The sequence below is a fragment of the Equus przewalskii genome, chromosome 22 (assembly GCF_037783145.1).
Source record: "Equus przewalskii isolate Varuska chromosome 22, EquPr2, whole genome shotgun sequence".
NCBI lineage: Eukaryota > Metazoa > Chordata > Mammalia > Perissodactyla > Equidae > Equus > Equus przewalskii.
This window is the reverse complement of record NC_091852.1, coordinates 47,259,142-47,285,927: the sequence shown is the minus strand read 5'-3', so window position 1 is coordinate 47,285,927 and position 26,786 is coordinate 47,259,142.

Below are 26,786 nucleotides of genomic sequence, written 5' to 3'. Positions count from 1 at the left end.
AACCAAGATTGGGTTTGCCTACCATGGACCAAAAATGTTTCAACCTGTCAATTGTTGTTTGATATTTAGAATGGATGGAAGTATTTCTAAAGTGATGAGTGTAGAACATTAAGAGATCTTTGAACACTACAGAGATTTCTCAGTGTTAGAGAGTCCCATCTCAGTCTTCATAATTCTCCAACCTTGTCATCATTTGTGGGTGTGTATGAATTTGCCTGCTTGTCTATATCTCTGTGTGCTGTCTGCTTAAAGGGTGAGCCTCGTCCTCTTCCCTCTCCTACGATGTACTATTCTATATACTCTGACGTCAACTTATAAGTTTGTTCTTGCGTTCTCTGCCTGACATTAATAACAATGACAATGATGACGATGACAACAACAAATAGCACAGTGATTAAAAAACTACAAATTTTGCAACCAGATTGCTTTTGTTCGAATTATAGCTTTGCTTCTCAATATCTGTATGATTTAATGTCTCAGTGCCTCAGTTTGATCGTCTGTAAAACGGTAATAATGATAGTGTGCCTACTTCATAAGACTCTTTTAAGGAGTAGGTGAGCTAATACATGTAACGTGTTCAGAATAGTTTGTTTTCCATCAGCCAGGATGAAAGACAGTCTAACACATCAAATATTGAGTAGAGTCCTCCGAAGGGTGTTGGCTCAGTCGTAGGGCTAAATTTAGACTAAGTGCATTTTGGACCCACTCTAACAAAATTATATTCAACCTCAAAATAATCAAACTGATTCCAAGTAATAAGGCTGCACTCTTACACAAAGCCTCCAAATATTTAAAGTTATACAAGTGACAAAAAAACCTCACAGCTCTCCAGCCCAACAACATAAAATTCATAATGTCTGGAATCCAACAAAAAATTACCAAGTGTGTAAAGAGACAGGAGAAATTCATCCATAATCAGAAGAAAAATCATTCAATAGAAATATATCCATAAATGACAAAAATGACAGGATCAGTAGACAAAGACGTTAAAACATTTATTATAAAGGTATATACTCAAGAAGGAAGAGCACAGCATGAGCAAGTTGGGGGGAGATATAGAAGATATAAAAAAGACTCAAATTGAACTTCTAGAGATGAAATATACTTTATCTAAAATGAAAACTACTGGATAGATTAATTGCAGATTAACCATTGCAGAAAGAAAATTAGTGAATTTGAAGACATAGCAATAAAAATTGTCCAAAATGCTAAATTCCCAGATGAATTTATGGTGTCAATTCTCATGTTACAGGTATTAACTAAGGAAATTTCTCAGTAACGTGTACTTCCAAATACTCAGAAGTAAGAGTTGAAGGTGTAATCGTGACTGTAACCCAGTAAGCTCCTTCTTAGGGGGTTAAGCTAATGTATGTTATTTCTGGAACTCCAAATTGATGAAGTTACAGAATGTAACTTCATGGTGAGGAGTTAGTATGTCCCTTAGGTGGTCCTGGGTGGTCTCCGTTAAAACCGCTTCCTGAGTAATCCTTCAGGTAGATGTTGGGTGACAGTCAGGCTGCTCAAGACTTATTTTAAGAGGAAAAGGAAGAGGAAGTGCTCTGCACAGGAGAGGGTAAATCCGGGGTTATTACCCAGGTCTGACTATCCTGCCTCACAGCTGCCTACAAAATGCACCTATTTAATAAAACAAAGGGAGCCACCTTCAAACCATCAGTACAAGAGAATTTGGCAGAATGATTGATTTTTTCACTTAAAATATTCTTTGGTAGATGTGAGGAAATACATACTTTCTAGAAACTCTTTAGTCATTCCATCACTGCTGTTTTACCAAGATTTCTTCCTGACTGCTTTTACCAGTTTTCCAAAGAATGTCTTTGCTTCCACAATTCAGAAGGTCATCTTAATCCACAGCCTTTTTATCCTTAGTAAGATCTGCTTCCCTGAAGCTTCTTCGTTTGCAGGTATTCTCTTCGGACAATCTTGCTGCTCTCTCCTTGTTCATATTCTTCTTTGGTCTGGCAGTCAGTAGCATTTGATTATTCTACATGGACCTTTTCCCTTCACTAGCACCATTTCCTCTCACATCTTTCTTCATTGGAATTTAGATAAATTTCTCCCAATTACAGAGAGAGCAATCTTCAATCACTGATCAAAACTTATTAAATCCACTCAACCATATTTCAACAAAAGATAGAAAAATGTTTCTAAACCACATGATTATTATGATACATAAGTTACATATGATGTATATCAGAAATATAATTAAAGTGCATGTTCCTTACTGACATCATCATTATATCTGCATGAATGAAGTTTAATCACTCAGTTGCTTTTAGCCACACTTAATTTATAAACTGTCATGCCAAAAAATTTACTTCCATACTTAAATTTCTGTAAAATAGTTAAAACCCCAGAGGAAGGAAAGGATTATAAAGCCTGTATATACCATTACAGGACTGTTTATATTGTGAATCTGGGTTTCTGGTACTTCTGACTTCAAAGCTGTATAGATTACAAAACAGCACTACTGTTAATCAATCTCTCTAGCTGAGACCACTGGAGTATTGCCTTTTAGCTCAAAGTGCTTGTGCTAATTATTATAAATCTCTTGTGAAAAATAGAAACAATCATTATCGTAGTTTCTCAGGAATTTGGTGAACATCATACAAAACCAGAAGAAAGGGGTAGAAATAACAAGCTTTTATGGCTATGGTGTGAAAGAACTGGAAGACCCTAAGAGAGTATTAGACGGATGCTGTTAGTCCAGTTTCCTCTTTGTGTAGATGGGCAAGCTGTATACTTCCAGAGCACTGTATGTCTTACTAATGTTGATGCCCCCCAGTCAAAGACCACGAGAGGCACTTTAAGGCACAAGAAGTTGGGTTTATTACTTGATGCAACAAGGGAGACTGACCCTCCGGGCAAGTGTGGGCATCACAATAAGAGGACGTAGGACGATCTGTTATGGAGTTTGGCTTCATGTTAGGTGACTTGATGCAGGAATGTGCTATGGATGGGTACGAGCAGGAAATGGGGGTAATTCTATACTGGGATCCATAGTTTGTGTCTAGGAGGCAGGAGGAGAGTGGAGATCAAGCCATAATTGATTTAAATGCATCTGGCACTTGTGATAGCTGGGAGAGGGGGATGTTTGGATATTTCTTTGGTTTGCATAGTGTTCTTATTTTTGTCTAGGATCAGATATGATCATAAAGTGATCTTGTGTTGTTCTCATTCAATCACAATCACAGAGAGACCTCCGCTGATGTTGGGGCTCTATGACATTGTTCACGTTCAGCGGAAGAATACCATGATCTGGCTGTGTCAGGCGAGCTCCCAGCTGACAGCTATCAAAGCTTCTTTATTTTTCATAAAGACATCCAAAATGAGAAGAATGGGAATGGTGGTGTCCAGGCTCGAACATAAATCTCTTGACTTCTAGGACAGAGAATATATAAAATACGTATTAATGTATGCCAGACCATGAAAATCTGTAACGTAGGAAAAACAGTAAATGGGAATGTACACAAAGTTTGGAATTTTATCAAATCAGGTCCAAATCCTGACTCTGCCACTTAATCAATGTCTCTGAATTTCTGTTTCCTCAGAAAGGCATTCATATCTTTAGATGGCTGTTGTTTCCCAATTCTGTGTTATTAATTTTTCGGGAGGGTTCAAAAAAATAGAACGTTTCTTCAGATTCAGGAAAAAAGTATAATAGATGCCAACTTATCCTGGAAGCTTCACTTTTATTTTAATTTAAAATAGATTTAAATTTTTTAATCCTGTAGTTTTTGAAATCTTAAGTCAAAACTAGTAAATAGCTGATATTGCCAGTTCTTGGAATACAATGAGATAATTTCCAGAGTCTTATTTAGCATTAGGAAAAAAACCCCCCACACAATGTCTTTTTCCTCTTGCACAATTTTAAGGCAGTTATCAAGAAATAATACCCACCTGGCTTAGTAAGGTTGTACTCTTTCCTATTATGCTCATGCTGTGGAGTGTCTGTCTGTCCCTTAAAAATCTCACATAAAAACTCTCAAGGATAATCTCCTACCCATTGCACATTTCACTTCAACTCTTTCCTTGAAAATTGATCACAAGATTTATATTTCTATCAGATATTTAAAAAGACTATTTCGAGTTTCATGAAAGGACACAATCTTAGGAAAAGAATAACAATAACAAAAAATATATAGATGCAATAAAGTTAGAGAGCAATACCTCTATAATTGCTTTCAAATAAGATGTTCACGTAAGGTAAGTTTATGAATAAAATCATACAAATTTTATAGAAGTCTTAATTTTACCTTTCAAGTATCTTATCCTAGGGAAAAAAAATGTGGAAAATGATTTCATATTTCAGAGGAAAAATAAATTACATAAATAAGGAAAATTATATTCAAACAGAGATAAAATGGGCAAATGAAATTTCTACAAATTGCACTTATTACAATGGAAAGTCTCTTTCTTTTACTTTATAAGCAAAGGAATGTTCTTTGGGTACAGGGGTTTGGTAGGAGGGCTCAGAGAGCTTGGAGGAAGGATTTGGAAGTATTCATAGAAAGCAGAAGAAGGGGGCACACCCTCACAAATCTTCCAAACACAGAAATGCTGAGTGAAATATACAACAGGAAACATTAAGAGAGTCAACCTCAAAGGTAAGTAAGAGAAATCTCTATTTTCCAGACACGAAGAGGAACTCAGACTAGAACAATGAGCTAAAACTAAAACCTAATGTACTGTGGGACTGTGGAAGAATGCTGGAGACCCAGGGGAGGTAAATGCGGGACATCCCCATGAGGTTCTCTCTTATGAGGATAAAACAATTCCCACTAAAGATGTCAAAGAGTATCAAGTTCTTGAGAGACAAGTCACCCTGAGAAAGTCAATGCAGGTAACAAATGGATGTATAAACAGCCCAAGGATTTCCAGTAATGAACGATCTAGAAAATACTTTTTTTTTTTAAGATTTTATTTTTTCCTTTTTCTCCCTGTAGGGGAGGAAGACATTTCCTCTATCCTCTCTGGGTTCGTCTGGCTGGAGAATGAATTAAATTCACATGAGACAGAATAGCAGGAGAAAATTAAACAAAGCTTTATAACATGTATACATGGGAGAGGCTCAGGCAAGCTGAGCAACTCTCCAAAATGGCTGAAGCCCCCACCTTAAATATCATATCCAACTAAAGACAAAGGAGGATGTTGGGGGTGGGGGGGGGGGAAGTCGATCATGGGAGATTACCACACAAGTACAGTAAACAAAATGCAGATTTAAGTCCTTGCCTTTGGCATTGATTAAGAGTTTCTAGAGATAAGGTCATCTCCCCTTCTTCCTGGTACAGAGAGGGAGGCATCTTTACAAATGGACATTTCCTTTACAATGTAAATGTCTCTTACAAAGGGTAAGTAAATTCTACTTTTCAGTTGCTTTCCTGTCTGCAAAGTAACCAGCCCTAAATAATCATCATGTCAAAGAGACATATCTTGGGGTGGCCAATTCCAGGCCTCCACATCCCCAAAGCCCCCCAGTACACAGTTGTATATTCTTCATTGTGGGTCCTTCTAGTTGTGGCATGTGGGATGCCGCCTCAGCATGGTTTGATGAGCCGTGCCATGTCCACGCCCAGGGTTCGAACCAATGAAACACTGGGCCGCCTGCAGTGGAGTGCGTGAGCTTAACCACTCGGCCACGGGGCCAGCCCCTAGAAAAGGCTTTAAAAGAAGTATTTTAAAAGAATGATCAGAGATGAAAGAAGAATAGAAACCATAAAGTACAACAGAACATTATGAAAAAAGGAAAAGTTTACATAAAAGAACCAATCAAAGATTGTAAATAAATGAAAATGACTTTAAAATAAATGAATATTAATAAAATAAATAAATATAATAAAATAAAAATAAATGACTAGGACTTTAAATTTAAAAGTAACAATAACAACAATAATAACGACATATTCAGCAGTCTAAAAGCAAGATGGCACTAGAATATAGATACTTCAAATAGGGATAAGGTAGAGAGGAGTCTGAAATAAGTCCTAATATATCATAATCACAATTAAGCATAAACGAACAATTGGAAACAAGTTCAATACCTATCATTTGGGTGAAAGGACAGATTGTGGTGTATTTATACAATGGTGTACTCAAATAATGTAGTTAAAAATGAATGAGATCAATATATGGTAATATGGATAGAATTTAAAAGCATCATCGAAAATGAAAGCAAGTTGCAATGCACATTGCATGATATCATTCATGTCAATTTGATAAATCCAAAATACAATACAATGTGCGTATAATACATAGTTAAAATATAAAAACATGGAGAGAGAACACACTCAAACACTGTGTTAGCTGTTGCTTCTGGGGAAGACATGGAGAAAAATTGAACTTGGGCCATTTTCAATTGGAACTCCAACTCCAACTGCAATGTCTTATTTATTTACTTAAAAAACTGAAGCAAAAATAATATAGTGCTTATGTTCCTAGAAGACAAGTAGAGGTGTTTTTTATGGTATTTTATGTGCTTTTTGATGTGTTAAAAATTTTTCACAATTAAAAATATAGGGAAAAATAAAAAATATAAAAAATGGAGCCATTTTCAGGTGAACATGGGGTTTGTCAATCTCATATTCTCTCTGCTTCCCTTTGGAAGTGACTCTCCCTGCAATGAGAGCCACATATTTGGAGCAGAGTGGGGTTGCCAAATAGAAATAAGAGTTCTCCAAGCTAATTTATGGAAATGCCAATGCAAAATAACCAATAAGCAATCTATGGATGAGAGAAATAAGATGACCTTTACTTGAGCCAAAGAGAGGATCATAATCTGGGAAGGCAGTCTTCCCAAAGGAAGAAAGCGTTCTGGAGAAACATGGTTTTCATTCCAGTCTTGTATCTTTTTCGAGCAAAGAATGTACATTAAACACACCCAGGATACATTTTCATCAAAGTTTCCAAGAGATATTTAGTTGCAAATTAGCAGGTCACCGTGACCCTGATGTTGGGAAAGGGAACTTAATTTAGGAGCACAAATATGGGCGCTACCGATGGGGTGTTACCAATAGGGTGTTACCTATAGGGCCTTATTGGCTTTGGAGGGGAAGCATGCATTCTTATTTTAATGGTCAAAGCAGATACACAATGTATGTTTGATAAGCCTTAAATGAGGCTTTTTTTTTTTAAAGTTAAAGCCAGATCAGTTTCAAATCAGAATAGTTAACTCAGATACCCCAATATGTGAAAATCTCTTGTCACATGGAAAAACTTCAAACTTCAGTGACCAAAGAATAATAGTGTGACACACAGGAAGTATGCTTTTGTAGTAAGAGAAAATAGAGAATTTGTAATTCAATCATTTGAGTCAATCAATAATTTAAGAGACAAGTTTAACATATCCTGTACTTTTGATGTTAGCTAGAGTTTAACATATTAATTGCCCCAATTGGATGTGAAATAATGCAAATTTAATCCTGCAACTGTTCTTTTCTATTTATTTTAACTGACAAGTCTTTCGTGGGTCTCTAGCATGAGATTTTTCTTTTTGAAATATTTATGATTGTGCCAAATATGTGTAGATTCCTTCAAAAATAGCTCACTTTTCAAAGCAATTAAAAGCAAGAATAGGCCCTATTAAAATTCAGAAACAAAACTTGTCATTAAATGGAATAATTTGTGTGCTGAATACCAGAGGACTTGGCAGTTGTAGGTTGATGACTCTGAGCCTAGGCTGAAGCAGAGTAACAAGGCATTACTGACTCCAACACCAGCAAAGCTGCAATTCTGAGTCACGGGGAAATGCATTTGTGCGTAGAGAGACAGAATGAGGCTGTTTTTTAAAACATCGTTTGCAATTCAAGTTAATCCAATGAATGTGGAAAAAGGAAAAAGTGCTTAGGCCTTTGAATGGAGAAAATAGAGTATGTATCACAAAACGATAATCTGGGCATATACCCCATCGAATGATGTTTCCATTTCATTCAGGGATGGGTGTTGCATGGCGACCACATTCCACGCAGAGTAAAATGGAAGAGAGATTGGTACCTGCTCTGGAGTTAGGCTTGGGGTAGCCAGAATTGGCATACTGAATGCCTTTTAATGTTCTTGTCCAGTGCCTGGAAAAATGATTTACAGGACTAGCCTGAACAGGCAGAATTTAATTACACATTGGATTTTAAGGAACCTACATATAAAAATCTCTTTTCCTCTCATACATTTCTCCCACAACACTCATCCTTCCTTCCCTCCTTCCCCTTTGGTAACCACCAATCTAATCTCTGTGTCTATGTGTTTGTTTGTTGTTGTTGCTGTTGTTTTTATCTTCCATTTATGAGTGAGATCATATGGTATTTGACTTTCTCCCTCTGACTTATTTCACTTAGCATAATACCCTCAAGGTCCATCCATGTTGTCTCAGATGGCAAGATTTCATCTTTTTTTATAGCTGAGTAGTATTCCATTGTGTATATATACCACATTTTCTTTATCCATTCGTCCCTTGATGGGCACTTAGGTTGTTTCCAAATCTTGGCTATTGTGAATAAGGCCGCAGCGAACATAGGGGTGCATATATCATTAGGCATTCGTGTTTTCATGTTCTTTGGATAAATACCCAGCAGTAGTAGAGCTGGATCATATGGTAGTTGTATTCTTAATGTTTTGAGGAACCCCCATACTGTCTGCTCCGGCTAAGCTGCATTAAATCAGTGCTCTAGTGGGTGGGGCAAATCCCTGCACTAACAGGCCAGGCGAAGAACTCCAATGGCTTCTGCAGCGTCTGCGTTAACACGCCTGTGCTGGGTCACAATAATGGCTACCACTAGTGTCTCAGTCCCTGGGAAGGTGGTCTCAGCCACTTCCTGCCTCTCTGAGATGCGCTCAGAGCCTATCAAGTGACTCTATTTTACCAAAGGACTGTGCACCTTTCTTTCTGTGTTGCTTTCCAGAATGGGGGAATTTGTGTGCGGGTCCTTTAAGAGCAAATTGTTCCTTCTCTTATGTTCGATAGCTTTTCTGGGGGTATTCCCCACTGTTGTTAATAGCCAACAAAGCCAGATATTAGGACACTCATCTCGGTTGAGCCGAGTCCAAAAACTGATTATTGTGGCAAAACGGTCCTGCTCAGATCCCCTACTCCTCCAGGAAAAGCTTTGTACCTTAAGATTGCTGCCAGCCGTGAGGTGCCATAGCTAGAACGTGGCTTTTTTCTCTCCAGAAAGGAATTTCTGCCTCTTCTACTTCAGTCAGCACTGTTCCTTGCTGTGAGAGTTTTAACTTTTTGACTCTTTTGTAATAGCACCAGCTTAAAACACAACACGTCGTACAGCTGTACAGAAATATTTTCTTTCTTTATACTCTTATTCTATAAGATTTTTTCTATTATTAGAATTTTTATCTTTTTTTAAACTTTTTTGTTAAAAACTAAGGCACAAACACACATATTAGCCTTGGGTCAGGATCATCAATATCACTGTCTTCCACCTCCACATTTTGTCCACCAGAAGGTCTTCAGGGGCAATAACATGCATGGTGCTGTCATCTCCTGTGATAACAATGCCTTCTTCTGGAATACCTCCTGAAGGACCTGCCAGAGGCTCTTCTTGAGGAGGTGTCACTCTTTTCAGAAACATGTCCATGGTGGTTTGCTTGGTTTGTTTCTTTTTTTATCATAGGTTTTCTTGTAAGTGATAAAGCACCATGAACATTCCTCCCTCTTAATGAAAACCTTTCAGTGTTGGGGTCCATGTTTTCAAACTTTTAAGGAGCTTGTTGTCTAAAAAAGGTTCTGAAAAACACTTCAATTGCAAATTTTCTTGGAGGTTCTTCTTTTTTTCTTCTCCTGCAGTTTCCTTTTCTCTTGCCTCTTCTTCAGCTATGCATTCCTGTTCCAGTTCCAACAACCTCTCATTAGTCAATTCCTCAGGAACCACCTCTAGGAGCTCCTCAGTGTCATCCTCATCCACACCCAGGTTAAAGTTGTTTGCCATCTCAATCACAGTTTTGTTGATTTTTGTAACCTCTTCATCCTTGGCAAATCGTTTGAAGTCATGGGTGAACCTCTTGAGTGTCTTCTTCTAGGTGTCATTCATACACTCCTTGGAGCATCGAGCAAGGTTCTTGATGCAGTCATAGATGTTGTAATCCTTCCAGAATTGCATCAGTGTCTTCTTAGTGTCGTCCTCAGTTGCAGCAATAGCCTGGGCAAAGGTCCTCCTCAGTTTGTAGGCCTTAAAAGCTGCTATAAATCCTTGATCCATTGGTTGGATCAAAGAGGTGGTATTTGAAAGGAGAAACATTGCTTTGATATTGGGATGAAGATCACCAATAAAAGGAGGATGGCCAGGAGCATTTTCACCAATAAGCAAAATCCTGAAAGGTTTGTTATTCTCCAAACAGTGCTTCTCCATTTCGCTGGCATGGCAATTCACGAGGACATCTTGGAAGAGGAGCTGGGTCATCCATGACTTGTTATTGCTCCTGTAGAACACTAGCAGTGTGAACTTATTGATATGCTTGAAGGCCCTAGGATTCTCCTGTGCCAGGTTACAGAGGGTTTTAATTTTCAGCCTGTGACATTGCCCCCAAACAAGACTGTCCTCAAAAGCCTTGAAGCCTGGCATTGACATGGGCTCCTTATGGATGACAGTCCTTTCAGACATCCGTTTCCAGTATAGGGAGCTTTCATCCGTATTGAACATTTGCTCTGGCAGGTGATTTTCCTCCACAATCAGCTTCTGTAGAGTTTCCAAAAATTCTTCAGCTGCCTTCACATCAGCTCTTGCAGACTCACCACACACTTTCACATTATGTAATGAACAGTGATTTGTGAATCGTTTAAACCAGCCAGAGCTAGCAGTGAATTCAACATTGCAGTTGGGTCCAGATTTTTCTTTCATCATTGCAAACAGAGTTTTTGCTTTGGCTGTAATGGTTATGGTGCCTAGAATGATATACTTCTGTGTCTGGTCTTCAATCCAGGTTGTTAGAAGTTTCTCCATGTTAGATATAGGTCCTTCTTGAAATTTTGTTAGTCTCATTGCCTCCAATGAAGCAGATCCTTTCACAGCTTCTATCGCTTTGTTCTTGTTCTTCAAGATTGTAGCTATGGTGGAATGGGATATGACTGACTGGCTTGCAATAACCATCACTGGTTTCCACCTTTGTAGTCCTTAATCGCTTTTAATTTTGTTTCCAGGTCAATCCCTCGATGTGGCCTCTTACTGACAGCATTAGCAGTGGCTTTTGTATGCTTAGGGACCATGATGAGCAAAACAACACAGCGTTAAATCAAGCACAAGAGAAAATGGTACAATCAAGAGAAATGATAAACATGAGATGTATGAGGCCGCTGCTGGTGTAACACAGCATACTGTTTCACAGTAAACGTTTTTATAAGCAGAAAGAGTACAGTCTAAAATAATGATAAAAAGTAGAGTAGAGGGAGTACATAAGCCAGTAACACAGTCGTTTATTATCAAGTATCATGTACTGCACGTAATCGTATGTACTCTACTTTTATACGACTGGCAGTGCAGTAGGTTTGTTTACACCAGCATCACCACAAATCCATGAGTAACGTCTTGTGCTACAACATTACAGAGGCTATGACATCACTAGGTGATAGGAATTTTTCAGCTCCATTATAATCTTATGGGACCACCATTATATATGCAGTGTGTTGTTGACTGAAACGTGTTATATGGTGCATGACTGTGTATGAACTAGCTCTAAAGAGAGGATGTGAGGGGATGTCTCATTTTGGGTTATCAAATGTATAAAGTTCACTATCTGACTGAGGAAAAATTGTCCAGAGGATGTAGTTTGGATGTAAACTTTTCACATTTACCTATGAATTCTGCCTCCAATTCCTCTGGTTTCATTGCTGGTGAACTGGGCTTGATGTCAGGCTGAGCTCCAAGGCTACTTCAGGCTCTTTTCTTTGGACTTTCCACCCTGACTTTGGCGTTTAAAGAGAGATGGTACCTTGTGAATATAAGCCACCAGCAACTGCTGCTAGAGCTTAAGGAGAAACCAGCTCCAGCTAGAGAGGGGGTGCTGAGCTCTTTCTCTCTTCCCTCAAAAAGCTCCACCCTTAGTCAGATGTTGAGGAAGTGTGTGAGTTACTGATATACAAAGACTCATTCTTAAGTCAGGGTGAAAAGGTAGGGAAAAGCCAACATTATTCCTCATTTCACAGATATTTCTGGAGTGATGTCTTATTATCTATGCAGACATGGTACTAACATTACAGCTAGACCCTCACTGATGCTGTGTAGAACTCTGTTGCACCATAGATCTCTTTGCAAACAGTAAAATAAGACAATTTTGCCTATCCACGGATGCTTTAGGAAGGCTCACCTCACTGCAATGTTGCACTCAACTGGAGGCCAAGCCACTCTTGTGGGATTCAGAGTCAGTCTGCAGCAGCCTCTACCTGAGGCCCGCATGGCGGGTCTTTAGATATGTTGCTATAGCCTGGTGCCTGCAGCTCAGCCTTCACAAAAGAGCCACCTACCCATGGTTGATGCTGTCGTAAACCTGGATGACCCAACAAGATTCAAGTGCCACATGGTAATCACTTGCTAAAGGCTAAATCTTAGAGCTATCCATTCAGAACATACCAGCTAAAAATGAAAAACAAGCAAAACAAAACAAATCAAAAAACCCTTCCAAGTTACATGGCACAATGTAGGCTGCTGAAACTAGATGTCTAGAAATAATGTCTCGGGCCACAGCAGATGCCTCCACCTCCAGGTATTATTTTATTACCCAAGTTTCACTGTTTGTCTATTTCTCGTGGTCCTTGAACTAGAACATTAGAAGGACAATATCTAACAGTTTCTTTCTCCATTCAATTAGACAAAGGAATTAGGGAGAATGAGATAAAAACTTTAACTTGTTAGTAATAGGACCTTTGGAGAATATGACTTAGTTGTGTGACAACAGTGGTCTTTTTAATATTGTATCCCAGAATCAGAGAGGTGTACCCAATCATAGACAACTTCAAAAAGCACAGGGAACTCTTTATTTTAATTTTGATTATTTTATTGAGGTCATATTGGTTTATAACATTGTGTAATTTCAGGTGTACATTATTAAATTTCAGTTTCTGTACAGACAGCATTGTGTTCACCCTCAACGGTCTAGCTTTTATCCATCATCATACATAAGTGCTCTTTTACCCCTTTTGCTCTCCCTCCACCCTTTTCCCTTCTGGCAATCACTAAACTGTTCTCTTTGTCCATATGTTTATCTTCCACATATGAGTGAAATCATACAGTATTTGTCTTTCTCTGTCTGGCTTATTTCACTTAACATAATACCCTCAAGGTCCATCCATGTTGTTGCAAATGACATGATTCTGTCTATTTTTATGGCTGAGTAGTTTTCCATCATGTGCGTATATATATATCTTCTTTATCCATTCATCAGTTGATGGGCAGTTGGGTTGCTTCCATGTCTTGGCTATTGTGAACAATGCTGTGATGAACATAGGGTTGCATATATCTCTTTGAATTGTTGATTTTATGTTCTTTGGATAAATATCCACTAGTGGGGTAGCTGGATCATATGGTATTTCTGTTTTTAATTTTTTGAGAAATCTCCATGCTGTTTTCCATAGTGGCTGCACCAGTTTGCATCCCCACCAGCAGTGTATGAGGGTTCCCTTTTCTCCACATCTTCTTCAACATTTGTTATTTTCTGTCTTGTTAATTATAGCCATTCTGACAGGTGTGAGGTAATATCTCATTGTAGTTTTGATTTGCATTTCCCTAATAATTAGTGATGTTGAACATCTTTTCATGTGCCTGTTGGCCATCTGTATATCTTCTTTGGAAAAATATCTGTTCATGTCCTCAAAAAGCAAGGGAACTCTTGAAATTGAAGTGACCAGCTTCTGTAAAACAGAAGGCTTGCAAAAGCAGATCACAAGTGTGCTTTCTGAAGTTAGGCAGGCCCAACCTAGGTTTTATCCCAAATTCATCAATCATCGTGTCTCTCTTCCAAGAGTGCTCCACTAACAGAGGTCCCTCATTATGAGAACTGGAAGCCAGTGGAAAGGAGGTGCCCTCCAACAAGGAGATAAGACATGAACACAAATACCCATTGCACCAGCAGCGTGGGAGTGACACCATAAAAATAAACTCAGCAGCATTCGTTCCGAGGAAAAAATGACTCACTTATGATTGTTGCCATGAGAAAGACAACTTTTGCATTAGATCTTAGAGGGTAGGAGGCACAGCATAGAACAGGGGGATTGTAGGAGCATCCTTGGCAGGAATATTTCAAGAGGATAAGATAGAAAAGTTGAAGATGAAGTGAGTCATCTCAGTTCTATCATCACAATTTAAGATTCCTTAGTCCTCCCTCAATTAGCTAACCTTGTCCTGTTTATCAAGTTAATCCAATTTAATATTTTATAAAATATCTCTTATAAAACCTTTTCCATGGGTCTTATAGTGCACAAATAATGCAAAATTTGATCTCAGCACCTCTAATCCAAAATATTTTCTGGTTGTTCTCTAATAAGAATTGTATCTGGAGAGTTGTGGTGTCGATGGAGAGAACTCTGGACATTATCAAAGGTCACAGGCTGGCAGTGACCTGCTGGACCATCCAGCTTTCTTGTGGCATTGTGCAGTAGGGTAAGTGGTGATGGCATAAGGAACAACCTGAATAAGGTGGTTTCTTTGAGCAGACCTGTGAGTTTATCCTGAAATCAAAGATCAATCCTCCTACCCAGAAATAGAGAAAATATAGTCTGATAGGCTTCCATTTATGGCAAAACATCCATCTCTATGTTCACCACACTTTCATGAAAAGAAACACAAATTATCTTTAATGCAAAGATGTTCTAACATAGAAGCACACAAATGTTATAATTTATAAACATATAATTAGGAAAAGCATCATGTGACTCTTCAATGATGTGAAAATCTTTTAGACAACACACACTCAAATATAGTAGAATTTTAGCCCCCTTATTATCTTTAGTTAGCTAGCTGTCAGGAAAATACAGAGATTTAGAATTATGAATTATGCAAATGTAGTACATCAAATATTCATCTCAAGTGAGAGTGGAGGTGAGCATAGCAGAATGCTAATAATCTTTGTGGGTAATCTCTTTAAATAATGACTCTCATTGTCAAGTCTTTCCTGGATCTTGGTTTATATAACTCTAGACTTCCCGCAACTGGAGACATGTGGCTGTAGACTTCAGGATATCCCTTAAACCACATCTTTGTGACTTAAAATGGAGGGGCCCATGTGGGTAACCAGGCCTCGATGGTTCCAGTTCTGACAGCCGAGTTGCTAATCTGTTCACTTCACCTCTAATTCTCATGATTTGGCCTCCATGGAGCACCCAGCCTTCCAAGGGGAGGGCTGACTTCGCACTCGCTCATCTTCCTCCCAAGAGCGATTCATAGTACCTCTTTCAGCCTTATTATTGGTCCTATTTTAGACGTGAGGAAGCCTCTTACATTTCAGGGGCTCTGGTGAGGATTAAATGAGATGTAATGCATGGTGATACCATCCAGACCACAGGTTCTCAATGAATGTAAGTCCCCACCACCCTTCTTTCTCTTTCTAAACATTTACTGGTGAATCTCAAATGTTGTACTTATCGTCCCAAGGATCTAAGTCATTTGATGACAGGGGGCGTCCCAGCCAAATGTACTAGAACCCTCACAAAAGCTAGCATGGTGTTGGATGTCCCTCTGAATTGTCACAAGATTCCCCAAGAGAATTTAAGGGCATGCAAAAATTTCTGTGGAGCTGGTAGAAAAATATATGTGTTGTATAAACCTCAGTTCCCTGCATTTTCATCTCTTGATCAATTATCAGATGCCTAATATCCTGTTCCTTTGTCCTAATTTGCCTTACCTGGCTGTTTTGTTCTATTTAATCTGCTATATACACACCCAATGGTTAATTCTATAAATTCTAGCACCTGCTAAGAGAGTGACCCTCAGCAAGTTACTTATCCTCTCTGAATTTAAAGGAGCTAATTTGAGAATACAATAGTCTATATCTCAAAGTATGAGTGAAGATAAAGTGAGATGGTATATCTAAAGCATTTAAATATACATCTAAATATATATAAGTATATAAAAAAAGAATGAAATATATAAATAAATTTCTATATTAAAAAACATTTTTGACTCAAAACTCCTTTAACTCTTAAATAAAAAAACAGAGAGAGCCACTCCTCATGGCCTAGTGGTTAAAGTTCTGTGCTGTCACCGCTTTGGCAGCCCGAAGTTCACGCCCCAGGTACAGAACCACCCCACCTGTCTGTCAGTTGCCATGCTGTGGCAGTGGCTCATGTAGAAGAACTAGAAGGACTTGCAACCAGGATAAACAACTGTGCACTGGGGCTTTGCGGAGGGAAAAAAAAGAGGAAGATTGGCAACATATGTTAGGTCAGGATGACTCTTCCCCTGCAAAAAAAAAAAATAAATAAATAAATTTATTTTGACTCAAAATTCCTTTAACTCTTAAAAATTATTGAGGATCTCAAAAAGCTTTTTTATTTGTATGAGTCATATCTATTGATATTTATGGTATTAAAAAATAAAACAGACATTTTTATACTACTTAGTTACTAACTTATTTTAAAATAACAATAAACACATTGCATGTTAATATAAATAACATAATTTTAATTAAAATGACTATATTTTCCAAGAAAACTTTAGAGAGAGTAATATTGTTTTATATTTTGCCAATCTCCTTGATGGCTTTAAGACAGCTAGATTCTCTGTATGCCTCTACACTTGATCTGTTGCAACCTGTTGTTTTGATTGAAGTACACGAAGAGAATGTTGTCTCACACAGAGATGCATTTGGAAAAGAGAAGAATACTCTTATAGCCTTTGCAGATAATTGTGGATATTCTCCTTTGATATTCCACCCAAACTCAAGTGATAGTTTATAAAAGGTTAGTTGCAATCTGGAATCTTAAACCATAACAATGAACACTCTGTCCCTTGTAATATTAAAATCCATTGGTCTGGCTTCCACTTTGCATGGCTCTTTCACGCATATATGATTTCATGTATTATGCATGGTCATTTGGAAAATGTTCATTCACTGAGTTATGTAGGTATTTGAAATGTTGACATGTTTTACCATAGGATATCAAAAAACCCCCAAGCATTTGTTAAACTCTCCACCTGTTGGATCAGAAAAGTCATCAGTATTGAAAAGCTGTCAAGCTCATGGTGGTAAAGACAAGTCTTCCACATTCTAATTTTCACTTCGAAGTTCAAATTTTATCAGTGGCCACTGATAAAATTGTTAGCTATTTTTCTTGAAGTGATAAGTTCACTTTGTTCATTTTAAAGAAAATATTTGCTAAATACCTAAGTCTGAAAACCATCATTTGTCTGTCAGCTGTTCTTTCAAGTAAAAATGACGTTCTGCAAAAGAAGTGGCAACTCAAATAGTCACACCAGTGCTTCTTCTAGAGATGACCATAAGACTTCAGTGCCAACAGAAGGGTTTAGGTGTACTTTCCATCTAATCATGTAGAGTATTAAAAAGATGAGCACTCAAGGGGTAAAATTTAATAAAATTAATAGTTTCTACTGTTTCATTAAAAACAATCTTAAGTGAGGCTGGCTTTTTTAAAAATTGTGGTAACATTGGTTTATAACATTATATAAATTTCAGGTGTATATCATTATATTTCGATTTCTGTGTAGATTACATCATGTTCACCACCTAAAGACTAATTACAGTCTGTCACCACATACATGTGCCTAATGACCCCTTTTGCCTTCCTTCCTCCACATTCCTCTCTGGTAACCACCAATCCAGCTCTGTCTCTACATGATTGTTTGTTGTTTGTATCTTCTATTTATGAGTGAGATCATAGGTATTTACTTTTTCTCTCTGACTTATTTTGCTTAGCATAATACCTTCAAGGTTTGCAAATGTTGTTGCAAATGGGAAGATCGCATCCTTTTTTATGTCTGAGTAGTATTCCGTTGTACATATATACCACATCCTCTCTATCAATTCATCCCTTGATGGGGACATACGTTACTTCCAAATCTTGGCTATGGTGAATAATGCCACAATGAATGTAGGAGTATATATATCTTTACACATTTGTGTTTTCATGTTCTTTGGATAAATACCCTGCAGTGGAATAGCTGGATCGTATAGTAGTTCTATTCTTAATTATTTGAGGAAACTCCATACTGTTTTCCATAGTGGCTGCACCAGTCTGCACTCCCGCCAGCAGTGTATGAGGGTTCCCTCCTCTCCACATCCTCTCCAACACTTGTTGTTTCCTGTCTTGTTAATTATAGCCATTCGGAATGGAGTGAGGAGATATCTCACTGTAGGTTTGATTTGTATTTCCGTGATAGTTCATGACGTTGAACATCTTTTCATGTGTTTGTTGGCCATCTGTATATCTTCTTTGGAGAAATGTCTGTTCAGATCTTTTGCCCATTTTTCAACTGGTTTCTTAGTTTTTTTCTTGTTGAGATGTATGAGTTCTCTGCATCTATTGAGATGATTATGTGATTTTTATTCTTCATTTTGTTAAGGTGGTGGTATCACATTGATTGATTTGCAGATGTTGAACCATCCCTGCATCCTTGGAATAAATCCCACTTGATCATGGTGTATGATCTTTTTAAAGCATTGTTGTATTCTGTTTACTAGTATTTTCTTGAGGATTTTTGCATTGATGTTCATCAGTGATATTGACCTGTAATTTTCTTTTTGTGTTGTCCTTGTCTGTTTTTGGTATCCAGGTAATGTTGACCTCATAGAATGAATTAGGAAGTTTCCTGTCATCTTCAATATTTTGGAAGCGTTTAAGAAGGTTAGGTACTAATTTTTCTTTGAATGTTTGGTGGAATTCACCAGGAAAGCCGTCTGGTCCTGGACTTTTGTTTTTTGGGAGGTTTTTGATAACTGTTTCAATTTCCTTACCAGTGATTGGTCTGTTCATATTCTTTATTTTTTCTTAATTCGGTTTTCAAAGGTTCTATGATTCTAAGACTTTATCCATTTTTTCTACATTACCCAATTTGTTGGCGTATAACTTTTTGTAATATTCTCTTATGATGTTTTGCATTTCTGAGGTGTCTGGTGTAATTTCTCTTCTTAGTTTCTGATTTTATTTATTTGAGCCTTCTCTCTTTGTTTCTTGGTGAGTCTAGCTAAAGATTTGTCAAATTTTTTCCTTTCAAAGAATCAGCTCTTAGTTTCATTGAATTTTTCTATTGTTTTTCCAGTTTCTATTTCATTTATTTGTCCTCTGATTTTTATTATTTCCTTCCTTCTACTGATTTTGGGCTCTGTTCTTCTTTTTCCAGTTCCTTTAGGTGCACTGTTAGATTGTTTATTTGAGATTTTTCTTATTTAACGAGGTAAGCCTGTATTGCTATAAACTTCTCTCTTAGTAGCGCTTTTGCTGTATCCCATAAATTTTGCCATGTCATATTATCATTTTCATTTGTCTCCAGTTATTTTCTGATTTCTCCTTTGATTTCCTCAGTGACCCAATAGTTGTTCAGTTGCATTTTATGTAATCTCCACATATTTGTGGCTTCCTAATTTTTCTTCTTGCAATTGAGTTCTAGTTTCACACCACTGTGGTCAGAAAAGATGCTTGGTATTTTTTCAATGTTCGCAAATTTACTGAGGCTTGTTTTATGACCTAATATGTGATCTATCCTGGAGAATGTTCCATGTGCTTTTGCAAGGAATGTGTATTCTTCATTTTTTGTACAGAATGTTCTGTATATATCTACTAAGTCCATCTGGTCTAATGTGTCATTTAAGGCCAAAGTTTCCTTATTGATCTTCTGTTTGGATGATCTATCCATTGGTGTGAGTGGAGTGTTAAAGTTCCCTACTATTATTGTGCTACTGTCTCTTTCTCCTTTTATGTCTGTTAATAATTGCTTTACATATTTAGGTGTTCCTATGTTGGGTGCATAGATATTCACAAGTGTTATATCCTGTTTTTGGATTGTTCCCTTTATCATTATGTAGTACCTTTTGTGTCTTGTTACAATTTTTGTTTTAAAGTCTATTTTGTCTGATATAAGTATGGCTGCCCCAACTTTCTGTTCTTTGCCATTTGCATGGAGTATCTTCTTCTATCCCTTCACTTTCAGTTTGTGAGTGTCTTTAAGTCTGAAGTGTGTCTCTTGTATGCAGCATATATATGGGACTTGTTTCTTAATGCAATCAGCCACCCTATGACTTTTGATTGGAGGATTTAGTCCATTGACATTTAAAGTAGCTATTGATAATTAGGTACTTATTGCCATTTTGTTTCTTTTTTTCTGTTTTAGTTCTTCTCTGTTCTTTTCTTCTTCTCTTGTGGTTTGATGGCTTTATTTAGTATTATAAATACTAAATTTGGGTTCTTTTCTCTTAATTTTTTGTGAATTTATTATAAGTTTCTGGTTTGTGATTATCATGAGGTTCATGTATAGTAACTTACGTATATAGCAATCTATATTAATTTGATGGTCTCTTTAGGTGACCTCTTTCTAAAAGCTCTACTCTTTTACTCCCCTCCTCCCACAGTTTATGGTTTTGGTATCATGTCTAACCTCTTTTTGCGTGTGTGTGTATCCATTACCCTCTTACCATGGAAATAAATAATTTTAGTACTTTTGTCTTTCAACCTTCATATTAGCTTTATAGATGCTTTGTTGCCTACCTTTACTGTATATTTGCCTTTATCAGTGACTTGATTGTTTTCTTTCTGATGATTTTCTTATTCCTATTTTGGTCTTCTCTTTTCCACTTAAATAACTCTTTTGAGCACTTCTTTTAATGCTGGTTTCTTGGTGATAAACTCCTTTAGTTTTTGCTTGTCTGAGAAACTCTTTATCTCTCCTTCCATTCTGAAGGATAACCTTGCTGGGTAGGGTATTCTTGGCTGTAGGTTTTTTCCTTCCAGCACTTGAAATGTAATGTGCCACTCCCTTCTAGCCTGTAAGGTTTATGCTGAGAAGTCAGCCGATGCCTATGGTGTTTTATTTGTATGTCACTTGTTGCCTTTCTCTCGCAGCTTTTAAGATTCTCTCTTTATCTTTAATTCTTGACATTTTAATTATAATGTGCCTAGGTGTGGGCCTCTTTAGGTTTACCTTGTTTGGTGCTCTCTGTGTTTCCTATACCTAGATATCTGTTTCCTTCCTTAGGTTGGGAAATTTTTCTGCTATTATTTCTTCATATAGATTCTTTGCCCCTTTGTCTGTCTCTTTTCCTTCTGAGACACCTATAATATGGATGTTAGTGGGCTTGATATTGTCCCAGAGGTCCCTTAGACTGTCCAAATTCTTTTTAATTCCTTTTTCTTTTATCTGTTCAGCTTGGGTCACTTCCTCTAGTCTTTCCTCGAGCTTGCTGATCTGTTCTTGTATCATCTACTCTGCTCTTGAGTTCCTGTAGTGAATTTTTCATTTCCAGTATTGTATTTTTCATTTCTTATTAGTTCTTTTTTATATTTTCCAATTCTTTGTTGAAGTTCTCACTGAGTTCATCCATTCTTCTCCCCAAATCAATGAGCCTTCTTATGACTTTTAGTTTGTACTCTTTGCCAGGTAGATTGTTTATCTGTCTTTCATTTAATTCTTCTTCTGGGGTTTTGTCCTGTTCCCTTAGTTGGAATGTATTCCTTTGTCTCCTCATTTTGCCTCTGTGTCTGTGCATATGTCTATGTATTATGTAGGTCAGCTATGTCTCTCAATCTTGGAAAGGTGGCCTTATGTAAGACATGCCTTATGAAGCCCAGGAGTGTGCTTCCCTCTCATTACCAGTTCCAAATGTGCCAGGAATGTCCCCTTTGTGGTCTTTGTGTGTCCTTCTGTTGTCGCAGAGTTGCTCTTGCTTCAAGTGCCCAGGGAGGCCAGGCCGTCCCTCTGGCTGGCTGGTTGTAATGCTCAGCTGCATGTGCCTGCTACAGTCCCTTCAGTCACTTTATTAGGTGGGTGGACACCCAGTATAGTTGGCTGCAAGGTCTACTAGCACATTCCTCTTGTAGTTTCTCTGTTAAGAGAGTAGGCCCCCAGCATGGCTGGTTGCTAGGCTCAGGGGCTTACAATTGCTGTTGGCCTCTGGCCTGTGGGACTGGCCACAGGCTTGGGAACTCCCAATTTTTTCATGCTTTGGAAGGTGGGATTGATCCCCTATGTGGCTCTTTTAGAAGCACAAATCTGCTGCAAATGACAAGCCCCACGAGCTTCAGGGCCACACAACCCATCACCATAGTCCTGCGTTGTGCACACACCCTGGCCCACTGAAGTGGACCCAGTCTTTCCACTGAAGAGGCCCCAGTCACTTCACCAATGCAGGCTTGTCCCTCATGCATGCCCTGCCCCACAGAGGTGGACCCACTTGCCCAGCTGTAGAGGTTCCAGGCACCCCACCTACGCAGGCCCACTAGTTGCCCCAGAGCTTGCTGTTGGGTGGGGCCAGTCCCTAGGGCAGGCTGCTGGATTGGCTGAGCTGGATTAACTTGGTGCTGTAGTGGGTTAGGTAGACCCCTGCACTAATTGGCCAGGGGAAGAACCCTGATGTTGTCTACCAGTATCTACATCAGATACCTATACTAGGTCACAATGATGGCTGCTTCCAATGTCTCAGTCCCTGGGGAGGTGGTCCTAGCTTGGGGGAGTCTAACCTTTCACTGAGATGTGCCCAAAACCTATCAAGTGAGTCTGTTTTCACCAAAGGACTGTGTCCCTTTCTTTCTGGTGATTTTAGGTTGTTTTCTGAAATGAAAGAATTTGTGCACGGGCCCTTTAAGAGCAGGCATTTTTCCCCCCTTATGTCTGATAGCTTTTCTGGGGGTATTCCCCATTGTACTTAAAAGCTAGCAAAGCCAGATATTATGACACTTATCTCAGTTGTGCTGAGTCCAAATGCTGCTTATTGTGGTAACACACCCCTGCTCAGATCCCCCACTTCTCCAGGGAAGGCTTCATACCTTAGGATCACTCTCAGCTGGCTGTGAAGTGCTGTGGCTAGAAGGTGGCTTTTTTCTCCCCAGAAAGGAATTTCTGCCTCTTCCACTTCAGTCAGCACTGTCCCTTATTGAGGGTGTTCTTTTTATCCAGTTTTCAGTTCTCTCTCAGGGATAATTGTTCCAAGAGTAGTTGTAAATTTGTTGTGTCCGTGGGAGGAGGTGAGTTCAGAGTCCACCTATGCTACCATCTTGACACTGTCTCCCAGACTGGCTTTTATTATTATTTTTTCTTACAAGCGCACGGCTGTGAAGACTGCAATCATTACTGGTACGTTTTTATTTTGGTGCCATTGCCCTGATTCATGCTAATGATGGATGAATCAGTGCATCAGTTTTTCCCATGATTAACCTTAATCATCAATACAAATGCCAACACAATGAAGAAGGACATATAGCTTCTTGGCATTATTATGAAATTAGTTTTGGCTTTGCAGAGTCCCTGGAAGGGTCTTAAGGATCCAAGGGGTTCTTGAACCATAGGTTGAACTGTGAAAATATGCTTTAGATATTACATGGCCTAACACAGAGTAGACCCTTAGTAAGGAACATCAATTCCATTATTATTGTAATGTGAGTATTCTATAATGTGAGTATGTGCACGTGCCTGTGTTTGAAGCTATGGTGTGGATGATTGTGTTCTTGGCACATTATCATCACTGGTCCATGTGAAAGGCCCTCTCTCCAAGCTTCCAGGTTTTCATAATTTTAACCTCTTCCCTTTGTTCCCCTAGCCCTAGACTGGTACTTTCTTCTTGCAGTTTCACCCTCTGGATAACTAAAGTGCCCCTTCTGTGCCTTTTCAGGTAACCAATATCTGGTGTGGAAATAAACAAGGACCACCCAGATGAGAACAAATAAGAGCTATTTACTCAGTCATCCACCATCATTTGCATTTGGCAGAGTCGTGAAGGCATGAATTGAGTGGGAAAGCTTTATAGTGAAGAAACAAAGGGTGGGCTTCAGATACACCCTCACTGCAGGTTGCCAGCATGAAGAGCTGGAAGCGGGCTAACTAGAAGTGAGGCATCTTATGTGATTGGTTTTGAGGGCATATTTGGCTTTCTTAGAGTGGTCCTGAGTTAGAAGCAAGAGCAAAAATAGGTAAGTTGGTCGTCATTGACTAAGTCCTGACCATTCTTGGTTGATTGCTGCAGAGATTGTGGGTCTGCACAATGGAACTGCAGGTTTCCATTGTCATATATGGATGGCCATCATCCGTTTGTACATTCTATGTCTCACTGGCTAACAACTCTTTATATTAAGTTTTCTCTGTTAAAAGAACTGGAAGGCTGCTGTTGCCTAGGTGAACACTGATAAAATTTCTAAACTCTGTGCCCATAGTTAACCTGCCCACATATAGTTAAAGTAACAAGATTGCTTGCAATATAACAAAATAATTGGGGATACTATTGGAGAAGCATTTAAATGATCATAGTTCACCATAAAGATGAAAAAATTAGAAAGGACAAAGGATGAAGGTACCATCCTAGGGTGACCACCTCAGGTTTGCCTGAGACTGAGGGATTCTCCAGATGCAGGATTTTCAGTGTCCCAGTAAAACTGGGACAGTCTGAGAGAACTGGGACAGTTGGCTGCTCTGTGACAGTGCCCCCCATTGTATTTCATTAACAGTCATTTGTCTTTTTTTCCCCTACCCAAACAACACAACATGCTTCCATCAATAGGAGCAGCATTCTGTCTCTGATTCTCCAGGAGTGGGGGAGATCAAATACCACACTTGGTGGAGAGAGAGCCCATGAGGAGTTTCATAGCCCACCCTCCACTGAGAGTGCCCCTCTTTCTCCAGGCAAACAACGATCTGAGTTTTGAGAAGACAAATTATTCCCTTAATCTAATCAATCATCTCAGGTGTTATTTAAACAGTCTGTGCCTTTCCCACACTTAATATGATTCAATTTACCAAAATAATAATAATAAAAAATGCTTTCAGAAACACAATACTATTTCTAGAAATAGGAAACTCTCCGCACCCTAGCCTTTACATAATACTGCCTGAGGATGATTACAAACATTCACAGGTGATATGTAAATTAGCCACAAACGTGTATTTGTTCAAAAACCATTGAAAAAAGGAAACTGAGATAAACACAAAGTGTTTCATCATCTGAAGACATTTTCTCTGGCTCCCTAACAGAGCGCAATTTAATTCAGAAAGAATTTTGTTTGTATTGATTGAAGTCCTGGCCCCGAGGTGCTTAACAGATGAATGAAACTGAAGGCAAGGGCACTTACTCTTCACATTTCCCAGTATGAGAGAACAAGTATTAATAAAGGGCGAGAGTTAATTTTAGAAAATGATACTTTCCCCCAAAGATTGCTTTTATTGAAAATGTTTTATAAAATAGAGTTGTAGGTTATTAGCTTAAAACCATACATGACTTAAAAGAGAATGAGGTCAGAGAGAGCAGCTTCCGGAAGGAAGGCCTCCAGATGCTGCTCTGGGTGGAGGTGGTGGCCTGAGCTGCCCGAAGGGAATGGGGCCTGGCGGGAGCTGCTGACCTGGGGAGAGGCTCTTGTAGGTTTGTGGATGTGTGTCAACCCCCACGTTTCGATTTCAGCTCCTCTGCTACTTCTGCTCACTCTTCACATTTCTAGTCTACAGGTCTCTCCAGCAGCTCCAGACTGTTGTCTACCTACGGACTGGCGAAATAAATGCTGCCTGCAAGTGGGCCTGCCTTGAATAACGGGAGGCATGATCTCTTCAGCAGGTTTATAGCTGCAATTCATTCAGTAAAAGTAAAGGAAAAAAGAACCCCTGTAGATCATGTGCAATCCTTACAAAGAAGTATCTGATATTTATGATATAACATATAAAACAAATAAATCACCTTGCAGTGTGTGGCTAAGGAGATGAGACTGCCTAAGAGGATAAGTTAGGAATAAGAGGCATTAAGACATTTTTTTGGATTGTCAGGTTCTTTGGGCAGCGTGCTGGGTTTTACAAACATTAGTGATTTTAGCCTTTACGAAAACCCCACGGTAATCTCCATGATGGGAAGGGAGAGTAGACAGAGGCTCAGAGAGGGTAACTTGTCCAAAGTTATTCCAGTTGCTATGAATTGGCTTAATCCACTAGAGCATCTTAACTCTTAGATTCTTCTTGATAGATCATGGTAGCCACTCTCAAAGCAAAAATTGCACGGGACAATGTTAAACTGACAAGGAAGACTTTGTTCGAGGCTATTAGAGTAGTTGCAGGAGACCACAATCACGTCAGAGCTCAACTTGCTATGACAGAGAGCTTGGGGAGGAGGCTCTTAGGTCATCTGTGGTTGCTAGTTGACTTTGTCCAAAGGAAAAGGAAACTTTTTTGAGTCTTCATGACAGGAGATAATTTTACAACTTGGAATAAGGTGCCTGCCGAAGTATGGCTCATACCCTCCCACAGAAACTGGGAGATAGGTCATCATCCTTAATGATTATGTTTCAAAAGGATGGCTCCCAGGTCTTTTAGAAGGACATTTCTGGGTTGTAAAACTGGCAAGTGGCTTTTTAAGAGAGTCATATATTAAATGTAAAGAGAAAGAATTTACATTTACAGGTTTTTTGAAGATAATGCTCTAAGAAAAGGGAGGTCAGGGGTCTAGAGGCAGGAAGAAGCCTCTCTAAGACTTAGTCAGGTTGAGGGAAAGGCTAAGGCCCTTGGTCTTGGTCAGTCCTCCCTTTTGTTTCAGAGAAACCAGCCATTCCATTCAACAATTTAAGAAAGCGAGTCCATTAGCTGGTTTAAGCAGATTTCTGCAATTGCAGGACTGGCTGAACCATCTGCTGAGACCTGAGAGTAGAG